Here is a 14,545-nt window from a genome sequence, read left to right as displayed (position 1 = left end):
TAAGGTGGTATTTTGAGCACACTATAGATTTCAGCATTGTGAGTGTTAACTGATGCATAGAATTTAAGTCACATATGTCTGGATTAGCAAATATCATATGTGGTTGGAAATTAACTAAATGTAAATGTACAGTATTGGTAGAAATGGGTCGCTATTCGTTCGACCCAACAACGTTTCGTTTTCTTCGGAAAGAAGCTCTGCGTGGGACTGCCACGAATCGCAAATTACCTTATTTTTCTTGGTAAAGAAACTGTTCTAAGTGCATCAACTGTAAGGTGTACGATAAACGAAAAAAATCAGCGAAAGTGAGTCTCGTATTCATGACAGACTATTGACACGTGTTCATCCAGATCATTCAAGCGAAAAAATCGCGGCCCTTTATGATTGCAGATCCAGGAACACCCTTTCGATAGCGTGTTCCAAAATCAAATATTCCAAGACCCACTGCAGTTCGTCCTCATGCCTACAGGATCTAGCCCATTTAACAATTCATTAGACCCTTAGCACATCGTCAGTTGTATATTTGAAAAACAACAAGGGAACGATGCTCATTGTAATGGTCTCGCAGACAAGAAAAATTCTCGCAAAATTTGCAATGACAAAAATACACATATTTTTCATGAGGAGAAAATATATATCTAGCATATCATTCTTTGGTACTGTACTTTGGGTTAAAAGTATTGTTGGGCTAGTTTTTCAATGGATCTGCCGGAAACACACAAACGGTCGATGGTGAGCGCTAACTTAGCTAGGTTCAAATGGATACTATGAATTTCGAAAGCATATGGTATCAACAAGTAGACTTTCACTTGCCATACATCACGCGAAACAATCATTGCATAAAATGCTGCTTGCTCATACTGTTGGGGGTAATTTGAACTAGCCGTTTGGATCGTGCAGTCTAACGTCTTTGGGTTTTTTCTGTAAGTTATTCTAAACTTAAAACATTTCGTAGAGAAAAAGATTAGACTCCGTACCCCCTAGGTATTCAGCTGCATCTGCCAAATCGTGATTGTAAATTCCATTGAAAGAAGGAGAATAGTTCGAAGGAGAAAAAACGAACAAATCATTTACCAGGTGTGGTATTTTATAGATAATTTTCACACTACTATTTTATGATAAGATGAATATTTTAGCATTAAAAAAACTATATTTGGAATTCGAATGTTCAGCTTTGCGTGAACACCCGTATGGGCAAGATGCGCCTCGATTTCCGACGTCACAAGTTTATCGAAACGATAAAAAAAAAAAGCCCTAGGTATAAGCGTCGTAATGAAATATAGAGCAACGAGATGCACCTGCTAACTAGTTTTATCTTCATACTTTTCGCTAGTCAGCTCTAAATGATTTGCTTCTGTGTATACTTTGGAAATTTCGCGCGACTTAAGCTCATCTTGAAATACAGCTCGGGTCATCCAGTCATCAATACAGTCGATAGAGTTGAGTAACTGTAAATCGAGCTCGTTCCCGAAGGCAGCGTACATATAGCACGTTACATTTTACCTCTTCGAAGTAACTTTCAAACCTGTTCACGAGCGCGAACAACAATAACAGTTTTAATATATCTTGTAGATCGATGAAAGTTAAATAGAACCTCTATTTATTCCACCTCTCTTAAACAACTACAATCGTTTGGAATAACATTTCGTCTTAATTAAGGCCTCTTAATTTTCTAACCGCAAATTACTTGACAACCTAAGAGCTTCGAACGTAATTCTAATACGAACAAACCAGAAAAAAAATATGGTTTAGCTGATGTGTCCTATATGCACGTTGCTACATAATTAGAGGTTTCAATTTCTTTATTTATAGTCTGATTATAGTGGGTATGTCTGATACGAGCGTTCTGCTCACGTTGCAGTTTGTGATTATGATTTTTCCTTGGATTTTTGCCTAATCGGCGATGTAGGGTAAACAAATACTAACCGAGTTCGTCTTCGGAAGAGCGCAACGTTTATTTAGCTGTAGCTCTACTGCATTGAGATTTATTGAGAGAAAACAGCTCCCATGCCGTTATCCTTTACGCAACGGCTTTCCACTACGTTAATGCTAAGGACAACGTGAATCTTTGCGAACCTTTCATTCGTCTACGGTATATGGACCTGTCCTTCTTGGACCGATATGTCGACCAGCTTCTGTCATTGACGTTGCTATAATAACGGGCGATGCTGTATGTTTCAGTGACGATAGGCTTCTCCCTGGCTTTCACGGGGGGTAACGTAAGGGCTGACGAGCAGCCGGAGAGCCCACCCATAGCTATCAATCACAAGCCATCAGTTCGGCCGAATTACTTTGGCGTCCAAGGTGGCTCCCCACACCATGTGAGGATATAATTTACCTTTTTTCATTTGCAATTCAGAAACTAGCGAAAGTTCAAAAACGAAAAAATTACCGTGCGGCTCACTGCTTGCCCCTTATCGTTGCTATTACTATGGGTGGATATTCCCTGCGTCTGCTCTCTGAAGAAACGACCAGAGCTCACTGCAAAGAAACACGCGTAGCTCCAGCGATGGCTGCATTTATCTGGACTGTGATAACGGAACCGTCTGAATGCAATCGAATAAAGATAAATTGAGGAATATAGATGAATTTGAAGTGCAGGTAACATTTGGTAACAAATTGAAGCTATATGATTGAATATTTGTACCTTTTAAACTGCGATTTGAAATACGTTTTCAGTAATCATCATCACAACAATTATATCGGCGCCACTGTAACTGTGATTCACCTCATGCAGACAGCGTAATCGAATGAATAATGGGTTTTCAACTTAGAACTTTCGAAGGCGCTAAAATCAGCATAAAATAAAGCATATGCTGCAGCGTTGTTCGCTGCTGCCGCCGCACGTATTTCCTTAGACTACCCGGAGATGGCTGTGCTGTTACGCATCTATTTAGTTATTTTTTTTTAAAATTTTTGCATGTATTTAGTTCAATAGTTTAAAGCAAAACCTATTTGGAGACTTGGTTTTTTGATTTGCATTGCAATTTGTCTAGGTTTTAATAGCTATGTGTGCTTTAGAAAGAGACATTTGGAAACAGATAATACTGTACAATGGTGCATACCGCAAATGGCTAATTTTGTTAGACGTTAGGTGCCGTTGTAGGCAAACACAGCGTCTAACGTATAACAACGTTTGTGAAATGTTCTATTACATGGAAAGATTGTTGTCGATTGGATCGGTTCGTTACAATTTACGCGAGCTAAGTCAATACTACTGTGGCCCACGTTGTGGTCTAGGTTCGAACCCGGACGTAGACACATTGTCTTTTATGCTCCCACGAGCCAGTCAGCCGGCGTACCGGACGTAAGCCGGAAGCTGATATTGAGGGCTGCATGAGTGACTCAAAGGCGAATCAAGCTTGAGTATGTAATAAAGACGACACGTATCCACTACTTGAAAATCTTGACATTGCCTCCTTTATCGAGTGCTAGCTCCAATGATAGACGAGCTTCGCCTTGACCCTCCTCGAGGTCCAGGGAGAATAGAGCGACGCCGTTAGGTTCGATTTCAGATGTCGTTATTTTCAGCATTTTGCTGCAAATTGTCTAGAGGATAATACATCGTCGGTTATACGTCCCGATACGACGTGTAAACTGTCTCAGTACGCAGAACTGGTTCCTTCGGTTTGAATGTCAACCGAATGTACGCGTCCGAAGATTAAACGATTTGAAAACAGCTCGCCAACATTTTATCTTCAACTACGTATACAATGTATGCATGTTACTTACCCGTATAGTTTTGCTGACTATAGAATCTTCACCCGGCTATTATAGAGTCAGCCTTAAATTTAGACACCTTTCAATGTCGCTGCGATAGCTAACTTCGGAGGTGGTGTACCAGCATTGATTTTATCACTGATCTCTTTCATAATTACTGTAAATTACCGTTCGCTGATTTGGTGGATAATGCTACAAGACTGAATGAAGTCAGACCTTTAACCTATCTAACAGCCTGTTGTGACGCATGGCGACTTTCGTTTTCAGTATGTAGCAAACCTTAAACTATTACTTGCCTTATAATTATACCTATTTAAAACTTAGTTAATCTTTCGAGGCCCTTTCAGCCTTTTCAGGCTAGGCCAATTTGTCTCACAAGAATCTCAGAAGAAAAACCTTCTTACGACTGATTTGGACAAAAAAAAAGCTGAAATTATAATGAAGCCGTAACACTCTTTTGAATAGAATGCCTGAATTTGTGAACGATTTCGTATATTTAACGTTAAGCTACTACTGCTTTATTATAAACTGGGCATTCGAAGCGTTATTTTCGCAAATTTCTATCTTTCTTCCCATCAAATATTTCCTAAATATTTGTAAACGCATGTTTTGATACATGTCAGCTATATATTAGATTGGTTAGAAAGTCCTATCCTTTCTTTTTCGCCTAACAAAACTTTAACGTTACACTTGAATTGTAACAACAACTTAATTTGAGGTGTATCTGCTGTCACTCTCTATAGCTGTCATCTTTCAACTAATTTTTTATTCCGTTCCACCGGAAGTCTTTACAAGATGCATTCTTCAAGTCCAATCTCGCCTCTTTGAGCCTAACAAAGGCCCTTTTTGAGAAGTTCTTTCACGTACACAGCTATCACCGCGCACTGCGCAAACATCTTAGGCTGTTTTGATAGCTTTGTGACCTCTCTGGCACTATACTGACATAAAGTATGTTAAAGATGCACTTTTTTTTACCTCTGTTTTAAAAACATTTCCAAAGCACTTTTAGAGCTTGAGCTAAAAAAGTAAAAGCTCGTTACATAACGTAACGACGACGAATTTATGAAAAAGAAAAGTTGTGTGCCAAATTAGTGCGCAGTGAAAAGGGAACGAGGACTAAGGAAAAGGCGGAAATCGTCCATTGATCAACCTAAAACGTTGGTTGTAGCAACGAGAACATTGAAAAGCAATCAGCGTGTTCTGGAAAACGGACTCAGGTAGTACTCTGACACGAGCTCGCTAGGGATGGATAAGGGCCGTTTACTGGCTGTAGTAAAATGATAACAACGTAACCTTTCGTAACTAACATTTGATATCGTATGGTACCTTCTGGATGTGGCGCTTGCATAAAGGAGTGATGCATTGTTTGAAGTGAGGCATCATTTTACGTCTACAACTCGTGTCCAATAGGAAACTTTTTGAGTCCGCTAGTTCATCAATATGGCCCTTAGTTAAAGAGTCCGTCACGGAAACAGTTAGTGTCTAATAATGCATCACCTTGCATCGTGTACAGTCATCAGAATAGAAATTGTTTATTTATTGTGGCATAATACAGTATTATTAAAACAATCAAAAGCACCAGGTTTCCTTTAAAAATCATTATATATAACATTAGGGCAGCTACGATCATTTGTGAAATGGTTGTATATTGATGGCATGCAGGTTAGATGCTTGTATCCGAAGTTGAATATCGTTGTAAAGTTACTTTTTGATTAAATGAAACTTTCATTACCTTAGCTGGTAACTTGAGGGTCAAACAGGCCACACGACCGTACTCATAGAAACTACCTTGTCAGTTGTAAATTAGGGAAATGATTTCGAAGAGTATTTTAACCTTTCCCGTTCACCGTGGCCGCGGTCCATTCGACACGGTAGACTTCGATATTCTGTTTACAAAAATACATACTTGGCGTATATTTGATTTATTCATGCATATGTTTGTGTGCAGATGGGTTCTCGCCACCCAACACTGGCTATTTCATTCAGCGTACTTTGAATACGGAACATGTTTGCATATAGCATGAGTGCTGATGAGATGGGCGTGCTCGTTCTTTCGTGCGCTTTCCGACAGCGTCTATGACCGCTTAATCGCTTATCTTTAATGGTTCTTCTAACCAATTGTTGTCTGCTGAAGGGCTTTACATAATAGAGCGTGGCAATGCGCGAGTAAGCACACTGTGTCCTTGTACTCATACTATATCACAGAAATCATTGTCAATCTGCTTGGGTGCGGGGTCCTTGCTGGGTATATAAGTACACTGTATTAACCTAACAGGAACTTCGTTGAATCAACAGCATCTTGTATTCCACATGTCGATTACGAAAGCGGCACGTCCTGCCCTGTTAGTTCTCAATGCTCTGACACTCACGGAAATTGTTGCTACGAAAATGGCTGAGTGGGGTCTCGTTCTCGCAATACTGAAACATATAGTTTTCTGTGCATATAATTAAAAAGGGTACCTTGCTTGAGAACTCTGGGTAAATTTTCATGATTTGAAAAGTGAACTTAACTTTCAGAAGTAAGATACGCTTTATTTGCATCGAATTGTGGTTGGAGCTCTTGTAGCTAGCCTGGGAGAGTAAGGGGACGTCGATTGAATTTACTCACCGCAAAGTATCAGTTCGGGTTGTTTTTAGCTCGATCATTAAATCATTTGAGATGCAAGTTCAGTGTGGCGTAAATTTATCTGCTTTCTTTTCAAGCATCATCATGAAGGTGTAGGCTTCATAGAATCTATCGTCGCCTTCACACCGAAAACGTATAGTCTAGAGGATTAGGCTCGTTGCTTTAGGCTTCAGCGTTTACTTGTCCAACTAATGCGTTCAGCAAAGGAGAAAATATTAAAAACTGATCACTAGAAAATGTTACGAGCTAAAATAGCGGGCGATGCTCCATCAAATCACTCGGCGGTTTAGGTTGATTCTGCGTTTTCCATCAGCTAATGGATTCGATTTGGATGTGACGTTAGCGTGAGTCTCTGTTAGCTTTTTTTCCCTATTACCCTGTGGGTCGTTATCGGCGCTTGATTCGGTTGTTGACTTTTCTGCTATGGTAGACAATACGAAAACGGATTAGGTCAAGCTAATATGATATTATGTGTATGTACTATATGCAGAAAGCTCACAAAAACAATTTAATTTTCATCTATATACAACTGAAACGACCCCTTTATTGAAAAAAAAACTTGCAGGCTTTTATAAAATTGTCACTTATGGTGAATTTGAGTTTTTCAATGGAAGCACCATATTACATATGCATCGAAATAAATTTTCTCACCTTGTGCACAAACTACAACGCGCAACTAATACGTTGCTAACGCGATTGTAATTTAATTTAGGTTTCACGTAGGTACTGGCTCCGCTGAAATGAAGAGTTCATGTGCCCAGTCGTCATGCGTTTAGCAATGCTTATATCGGTACCGAAGACGGCAAACTCACGAACCCTGTCAACATGTACAGATCTCGTTTTTCATTTCTTGTGACTAAACATTAGCAGGGCTTAGATATTTCGACAAGACATTTGTAAATCTGCTTAAAGAGAAAAAGGTATTTCTAATAGATGCGTTCGGTAACGTAAGACCGTGCAATCAATTGAAGGCATGTTAATACAAAAAAAAAAAGGCTGTATAAATTAGGGTTTCGGTCAGGTACGTTCAGGGTGTTCTACCAAATGTAGCAATGAATCCGTATCGACCAGGATATCTACCAGCAAATTACGCCACTTTACCTTTGATCCTACCCAAATACAGCCTTTCTCCAATCAGTCTGTTCTCTCATCAGTCCATTATTCCCTGCTCTAGTCAAAGACCTGGCTCTGATTCGGCCCAGCAGTCCGTGTAATATTTAAAATAGATAACGATATGACACGTATACTATTATACGTAATTTGCTCTCAGATAATACAGATTCTACTGTATTATGCTTCATTGACAACCCATAATTCCTACACCGGCATATTCCATAAAACATTTTTATATTAGCCAACGTCTTTTTGAAAAATATTAAAATTTTCGTTTCGGATATTCCGATCTTTATCTGACGGTATTCGGGACCGACAGTCAGGTTCTAGTGGAACTTTCCGCTTTCCCGACGTCAAACATTTGCGTTAATCGACTGCCCTAAACAAGTTGACGATTGATAAAATTTTCAATTGCAGCATTACTAGCGCAGAGAGATGATGGCGGGTCAGAATTACGTTCCCAGCACTATCTGGACCACGCTTGAGAATGGAATTTAACGACAAGTATCCAGACTAAGAAAATGCTACGAAACGTTTACTGGAATCATCTAATAGCTCTTTTTGACTTCTGTTAGATTGACTCACTTGTTTTTACGTTATTTGTGTTGTAGGTGTTTTTAAGACTGGTACAATATTTCAGATTTAATTGACAACAAGAACAAACAGTGAATTTTCAAGCGAAATCAGTTAAGAAGAAAAAAACACTGCAATAAATTAACTGCTTCTAATAATCGAAATAAGTGTACTAGGAACTAATACGATATTCTGAAGAATGCCCTATTGATGGCCTAAGTAAAAAGAATATGTGGGAATCGTTTGTATAGCATAAGACAAGGCCTTTTCATGTTTCCATTTATCGGCCATTAACATAAAAAAACGTGCACTACATAAACTAACTTTTATTGCGAGTACACATGAAAAAAATACTAATCGATTATCTATGAATACCTTTACAGCGCCAGCATACCAGTATACAATATTCACAATGATTCTAATAAAAGGATAATGAGTCTAATAGCAGACACAGTGTACTGAACCTGTCAGTTCTCAGGGTACATGATTCCTCTTTTCTAGTGGTAGGTATCACCATGTTTGTTGACGCTGTCAACCTCTTTCGCCACGTTACTGCGAAGGCCAACACGTGCACGCGCGCCGCTGGTGTAGTGGTATCATGCAAGATTCCCATTCTTGCGACTCGGGTTCGATTCCCGGGCGGCGCAGTGCTTTTTTATTGACCTCTTCATAGCAAAAATTTTCTCATAATTGGCATTCGACTCTCGACAGTATTTAAGAGATATTACACCGCCAAAGGTCTCTTACCCTCAAGGAACGCATTTTTAAATATAATACTTCAATGGATCGTTCGTAAAGCCTGACCACTATCTGTATGATCTTAATACCGTTAGATAAAAATCTAACTTTTTTTATACTCTAATTATACGCTACACAGTCGAACAGTTGAACGCAGGTCGTTGAAACGGGATCGGTATACAGACAGCACAAATAGGAATCCGTTTGAATGGTTGTTGGGATTAATTAGTAATATATACCTATTGATCTTTTGGATTACTGACTCTGACAATTGTGAGTCATGCTTAAGGCAAAATCCACTAGCGCTCTTGGACACGTCATTGAAATACCCTTTATTTAGGTCGCTTTGTGAAGATCTGGTATACACCTAATTCAACAGCTATTTATTCCTCAACTATTTTTTCATACAATGGTTTCTGTAAATGTGTTAAAAATTGGTGACATAATACCAGCACCGCCCCACAATCACCTTGCAATTTACCTGAATAAACCCGCAGATTCAAAAAAATCATTTGTGACAAATAATAATGCATTTCTATTTTATAATACGTAGTGCCTACAAATCATAACTAAATCTCCGCTATTACATGGATACGTATTGCTATGATTATGCTATTTTTGCACCTAACAATGTTTAGAGGAACCTAGCCTTAGGGTGTTTCATTTATAATCGTGTACTCATTTTGTCTATGACCTTACTTTCCTTTGTTAGGCACATTATTAAAATAGAAGTCGCACGAGTCTATTTAAGTCAAACTGTAGCACAATAAGAAACTGAGGCCAAGCCGCACTTTTACTCTTTTCATTTTAACACTACATAGATTTCCAGTGCTGTTTTGTACTAATGATCAATTTCATAGATATATCGTCGACGCGGTGCCATGGCCTGCTACCCTTTCAGCTGACAAAAGCCACGTATTTCGAGTTCAAGCCTCGAAAGCGTGATTCGTTTCCTACATGCTAAATTGTATCTGTACTTTATTAGGACAAAACTCATATCGTTTAACTATGTCCTTGTTTCCTGAGTTCCGCCATCTATACCAAATGTACTATAAGAACAATCAGTGTAAAATCAAGCTTGTTGAGGGCAGCTTATATGTTTATAAAAAGCAGGAGTTAACTGTCAGAGAGACAACTCCAGGTTCGAGCCAACGGTTTGTTCCAGGCGTTATTTCTGTCGGTTTCGAGCGAGTGTTCCTAAAAAGAGAAAAAAAAAACAGAAAATAACACAACAGTCCTACGTTTATAAGGTATCTTTAGGCTTGAGGCGACGTTGGGAGTTTCTATTTTGCACAACTAGACGAACCCAGTAGCCTGTTGTCCCAAGGGTCTTTCTCCACAAAGAAGAAGGAAATATCTCATCCTTTATACGAGCCTTAGTGCTCTTCTCCTCCCCAGACCCCCCCTCCCCGCCGTCGACACAACCGTTGTACCGACCATACAAGTCGCCAGATAGCAAGGATCCAAGAATACGGTCCACCGGTATCCGGTAGCTGGTAGTTGGTGGCCGCAAACAACCTACGCTGACGCGCTAACGACTCCATCAGCGAAGAGAGGAAAGTAAACGATAGGATCTACGCTTGTCTTATCGTCACTATCGTCTTTATACCAAGCGGTTTGCTTGGTACTCGCGAAGACTAACGAAAAGAAGGGGTCTCCGCTTTGTTTGGCTTCTACTCACTTTCTGAGCAGGGCGTGGAATCCGCCATCTGTCTTGGATTCTCTCTTGATCCTTGTGGCGCCTTTCCAATCCGCTCTTTCCCCTTCCCGTTCTACCATCTCCCGCATTGCAACGGATTCTCGCAATGTTCGACAGTGAGAAACTGGTCAGTGAGCCTTCCGTTGTTGTTCTTCTAAATGGGCACACACTACATACGTCGGCAGAGACGGTAACGAGGGCGTTATTTTGTGCCCAACGAGACTTGGGGTAGTCGTTGACGCCAGGCATGTGCGCCGATGCAGTGGAAGCATCTGAGCCAATGGGCGCAATTCAAGTCTTACGGTCTCTACAGAAGTTCTTTTCGGCTGAGCCTAAGGTTTTTGTGGGTAACGACAAAAAGGATCCATCTGAAGAGGGAGTTTAGTGGTTGTATGGTTTGTCTGTGCGTGTACATATTTTACCTTTGAGAGAATCCAATACTGAAAATATATTTAGAAATGTTGAAGTATTTATGCATCGTGAAATGTCCTATTTCATGCTTGCTCCCATGAGTTTTAGGCTGATATTTCACCTCCATAGCTTGACATGTGATTCATACACCGTTTTCGTTAACACGATACCCGCTGAAGCAATTTTCAAACGGTTTAGCTTCAATCAGGCTGGCTCTATAAAATCTGTGCATCAAAAGGTTCAGTATTTGCACCGATGGTTTTCCATAGTTAGACTTAATACTTCCAGGAATCTTGCGTGCTGCACTAGGGGCACACTTCGTAGAAACGCAAGAAAGCTACATGAAGGGAATAAGGAACCTCAGGATTTTTCGTTTACGAGTGCCAAGCATCATGGCTAAAGGTACGACATAAGTATTCGTTAGGGCTGGAACTCCCATGTATTTTTCGGTTCCCTTGTTTCAGGTCAGGCACAGCTGCTGCTGGAGGGTGGCATAATGCCAAGTGCTTCTTTATGGAACGCCTGTCTCCCACAATTGTGCAATGACATTCTAACTCATCAACCACAGACTGAATATGACAAGCGTCCAGCTGGATAGCGCCCGCCACCCCAGGGAAATGTGAATCCAAGTGCCTCAAGGGCCAAGTTAATCAGCAAAGCGCCAACTATAACTGGCAGGCATGCATATGTCGCGCAAAACGTGCAGGTTTGTTTTGATCTCTGCTATTAGCAAAGTCAAGCAAAATGACCGGTCGTTTAGCTACTATATGGGTGCGGCCCACAAGTGCAAGATACAAGCTCGTTTGATGGAAGGCAACGTTTCGACAACTCCCCGTACTTCAAGACGTCATGAAGCCTGCTGACGTTTCAGAAAGTTTCTCCTGTTTCTCTGCTGTTCCTCACTTCAACTCTATATACCGTTGTTCTATTGCTGCATATTTAATTCACTTATAGAAAGACGACAATGCCATAATGACCATTCAATACTCTTTGTTTCTCATATGGCTTATTCGTATGGAGTTTAAATAAGTCAATTGAGTAAAACAAGAGTTAGATGGCTAGTGTTATTATCCGGATTACCCTCGTTTTCCAGCTGAGGAAAACCCGTGCTCAAAGTTACTTAGTCTAGCCACTTTTTACTATTTTCAAAGATATTTCTTTTGATTATGATTGGATTTACGGCTGTTGGTATTCTCCTTTGAAGGATGTCGAAACCATTTCCACTCCTAAAGTGACTTTGCAAGTTTCTGCAGAGATGTGGCAGCTTATCCATAACAAGGCGTAATTTTATAGGACCTTGCATCTTACCCAGGTTGAGTGATCTGGTCCTAAAGCTAAACATACGCAGAGGGCCCGTGGTTACTATTTCGGAATTGATATAAAATATGAGATACTCGTAGTGCTGCACTTCACATCTTACAAATGAATGTAACAACTTAGATACACAGAACAATCTAAAAATTTACACACAGATCCACGACAAAATGGATCGGACTCAGCTTGATTCCTGAACACCATTAGCTATATAAAATACAGAGTCACAAGGCTACCGTGACTAAAATCACTGCGCATCTAAAAACACTGTGCAGAAAAATCTATAGACAATTTTCTCAGTCATTGTGTCTGTTTATCAATATCAATCAATCAATGTAACAATTGTAACATATGCTTTTGCCCTAGGAAGTCAAATTATTTCCAAAACTTCACTCCAAAATAAATTACATTAAACGTTACAAAACTGCTTATTGATAAATGTTTCAGCCACTAGATTATCAAAATGGCTTTTTTTCTACCTTCTAGTCGGAATCCTATTGAGAAAGCTAGATCTAAGCCTTAGTTAGCTCAGCGATCAACGCTCCCAGAATTTCCGTACAGGAATGGTCGGAGTTGACGCAGTTTCATTCAAAAATACTACTAACCTGTGTCAGATCGACCGCTGAAATATTGTCATAGTGAAGGCTACTGAGAAGAAATGGTGATCCGGCTTTGTGCTATAAAGTCGTGGGTTCGGACATGTGACGAATGGCTAGTCAGGGGGGTGAAATCAAGCAGATCTATTGTCCATACGATTCTATCGTTGGAACCTTCCAATATAGATCGGCACATTCTGGTACCGAGCAGTTCATGTGATAATGCTCCCCAAACCGACATAAGGCTTTGTTTAGCCTTCACGATACTTCATGACACACGCCCAATAGTGTAGAACCCACACAAGTAGAAGTATGTCTACTTCAGTAGGCGTAGACAAGTGTATAAGAACCCGTGTCTACCCGAAGAACCTTTTTCTATTCCAGTCACGATCAACGTGTCCAGGTAGGGATTCGACATCCTATCCACTTTCCTTGTCTGCACACGGGTCGAAACATCCTCGCCAAGTACTAACTTCAATCAGATCACAATCTAAATGTAGCCAGCGGAGCTGTACAACCGTATAAGAAAAAAACCCACGTATAATGCATTATCCGAAAAAAAGGTATAGTGATTTTAGAACAAGAAATAAAAAAGAATGAAGCGCGTGTTATTATCGCAAGTCAATCATGACGCGAATAGCGTGTGTAATCCAATACGTTTGATGGAGCCGTGATTGAGACCATCGAAGCCCACGAGGCCACGCCGGAATTAACGGTCCCAAAATACAACGACGCAAGATCCTTGAGGATATTAGCGTTTACATGATTATATTGTAAATATATTGACGTTTAAAGTTTTCATGGCAATTCAGTTTGAAATAATCGATAGAAACTAGCTGATCTTTTTCCCTATGACCGTAGTGTAATTATGATGCTTTTCTACTTTGGCTTCTTTTTATCCCCTGCCTATTTCAACTATACGACCTAAACAGTTACCTCGCACGCCCTACCTCGTTCCTGAGGCTACCTCTGTGAGGCTTTATTCACTATACCCTATCCACAACATAGGCGTTGAATGCGAGCGGGCTGGCGGAAACGCGCATTTATGCATTTATGAGTCGTTCCCTACGGCTATGATGTTCCTGACTTTCTGATGTATAGACCTATAGCATTCTTTTAATAAAGTAAGGCCTTGCGTGTTCCTGCGAATACAAAAGCCCGCAAAACAGCCTGTGTAGGAGGGGTTTGCTAATCGCAGCTGTTAGGTATGTCCTTGCATAGTAAAATTTTATGGGCTGGCAGCAGATGGGTCGAGTTGAACAGGGCTCAGAAGCATCAACTGTGACAGTGAAATAACTACCGTAGAGTTTTTTGCTGGTCCTGCTTGAACTAAATTAGTCTATTATTGAACTATTATTATGAAACTGCAAAGCATGGTTACGTTTTGTAATTACACAGATGGTAAGCCCAGGTTACAAATTCACAAAATGCCAAACAGGATAAGTAAATATAGGGCTATTGTGGCCATCGTTATCCTACGTAGTTCCGTAACATCTATGGTGAAATAACTTGCGGGCTTTTCGATAATTGATTCCTAATTTTTCCGTTTTGGTGGTATCGTAGCGTTATATAGGTTTTTCATAAACTTTAAAAACAGGCCTATATTCGCTGGACACATCTCCGACGGTGCGCATCTAATGCCAGAACGCTAGAGAATCCACAACCTTATACATAATCGCATACGAAACGCTTGCAATAAATTGATTATGCTATACTAAATAACGGTTGAACTGTATATAAGTGTTATGTCGAACG

The 14,545-nt window shown here is 40.1% G+C and overlaps 2 long non-coding RNA genes and 1 other non-coding gene across 3 annotated transcripts in view; 2 read left to right on the top strand and 1 right to left on the bottom strand.

Moving 5' to 3' along the window:
* The window catches only part of LOC111261124 (uncharacterized), a 63,331-nt gene that overhangs the window by 26,144 nt on the left and 22,642 nt on the right, over positions 1 to 14,545 (top strand). The gene's annotated exons all lie outside the window — the stretch shown is intronic.
* Positions 5,627 to 6,754, bottom strand: LOC147753387 (uncharacterized). Its single transcript, XR_015311371.1, has 2 exons — positions 6,329 to 6,754; positions 5,627 to 6,138 (listed from the first exon to the last, which is right to left on the bottom strand). It is a non-coding gene; the product is annotated as an uncharacterized LOC147753387 (long non-coding RNA).
* Positions 8,609 to 8,679, top strand: TRNAG-CCC (transfer RNA glycine (anticodon CCC)). Its single transcript has one exon. It is a non-coding gene; the product is annotated as a tRNA-Gly (tRNA).

Source organism: Varroa jacobsoni, unplaced genomic scaffold, assembly GCF_002532875.2.
Source record: "Varroa jacobsoni isolate VJ856 unplaced genomic scaffold, vjacob_1.0 scaffold_521, whole genome shotgun sequence".
Taxonomy (NCBI): domain Eukaryota; kingdom Metazoa; phylum Arthropoda; class Arachnida; order Mesostigmata; family Varroidae; genus Varroa; species Varroa jacobsoni.
Note: the sequence above shows the minus strand (reverse complement) of the source record. Positions and strands in the feature narration are given on the sequence as shown.